This window comes from Topomyia yanbarensis, chromosome 3 (assembly GCF_030247195.1).
Source record: "Topomyia yanbarensis strain Yona2022 chromosome 3, ASM3024719v1, whole genome shotgun sequence".
NCBI classification, from domain to species: Eukaryota; Metazoa; Arthropoda; class Insecta; order Diptera; family Culicidae; genus Topomyia; species Topomyia yanbarensis.
In genome coordinates this window covers 369,658,903-369,660,444 of record NC_080672.1, presented here as the reverse complement: position 1 = coordinate 369,660,444, position 1,542 = coordinate 369,658,903, and the positions used below count along the sequence as shown (strand labels likewise).

The 1,542-nt window shown below is 41.8% G+C and overlaps 1 non-coding gene across 1 annotated transcript; it reads left to right on the top strand.

The window, feature by feature from the left end:
• Window positions 1-946: 946 nt before the first annotated feature.
• On the top strand, window positions 947-1,018 carry Trnae-uuc (transfer RNA glutamic acid (anticodon UUC)). The gene has a single exon. It is a non-coding gene; the product is annotated as a tRNA-Glu (tRNA).
• The last annotated feature ends 524 nt before the right edge of the window (window positions 1,019-1,542 follow it).

Genomic DNA, 1,542 nt, shown 5'->3' with positions numbered 1-1,542 from the left:
AGCAGACGTATTGTGTTCCGATTAGGGCAAAACAAGCGTTAAATAGAACAATAAACGTACATTAGACTTTGGCCTTCGATAAACAACATCCAAAATAGGATGTAAAACAGTTTTCATTATGCCCTCTTCGTGCCAGATAATAAGTCAATACTGAACGTATAGAACCTCAAAAGCCGTGCACAAGCCAGGCATTCTTCTTTTCAGCCACGCTCAAAATCAAGACCGGCGCGAGACGTGAATCTCCGTCCGTTTGGTAACGATTTCCATTCCAAACAAAGCCCACTGTGACCGACCGACCGACGCTGCTGATGCTGGCAGCGGCACCGAACGCGCGCCCGGCAGAACCAGCAGCCAACACACAATAGAGCGCGCAGACTGCGGCTAAAGACGGATGCCCTGTCCATCCATCATCAGTCCGCGGGCGGCGCATCACAAACTGCGAAAGAAGAAAAGAATTGTTTCGACCTCGGGAACGGAGGAACGGGAGAGGAAAGAATAGAAAAGAGTGAATGAAAAGGGCCAATTTCACACACCATATTGTGAGTAGGAATACAAAAGATCGACCATCCTGACACCACGAGCGATGATTGCGGGCAATAGCCGCGGTTGTAGCGTGCGTGCTATTATTGGTACGGGGAAGTCAGACTTTGAAGCGGGGGCCAATATGCGGGCAAGAAGAACGCGGTTAGGTGCTCTTGGTGGTGACTTGACCGTCGTTGTCGTCGGATGTACGGAATGTTGTGGCAATGAGGAGCAAGCGGAACTAATGCGAACACGGGCGGATGTGATCTTATTTCATGAATGAATTGCTATTTATTATACACCTTGGGGTTGTGCCGTGGTAATTGAAACTAAAGTACCCTATAATGTTTTGGTGCAATGTTAATGCTTTCAAAGAATGATTCATAGCTAAGGTTTTCGGAAAGATTTTCGTGATGTGTGTATATCCCATATGGTCTAGTGGCTAGGATATCTGGCTTTCACCCAGAAGGCCCGGGTTCGATTCCCGGTATGGGAACTTTTTTGCTAAACTCAATGCTTCTGATGTTATTATATCAATTTAATTGTTTTATTTTAACCCTTAAAGGCGCAAATCGTCTCACAGCTATATCACGTTAATGCGATAACTTTTAAACGTATTTCAGGATGTTGTTTTAAAACGCATTTAAGGGTTACAAGCTCCCTAATAGAAATAAATCTTACAATGTATAGGTCAAATTTTACACTTTCCATTTCAATTATAATTACCATAAATCATATAATTCGTGTACTATACAACGATTAAAAAGTGTATCTTACATTACAGTTTGTAGATTACATATACGAGTTAAAATAACGATAAACGGAATGGTAAATGTGAGATATTTTGTAATTTAATCCGTCATTCGTTACTAATGCAGCATATAACTATCGTTCATATTATCAATATTTAATCGTGCAAAGATTCGAAAAACAGAACAGAAAAATCATCAACAACTACAGGGTTCGCCAACTGGATGTATCCTTTGTCAACATTGAACAACTCCGCCATTTTTCAGCCAA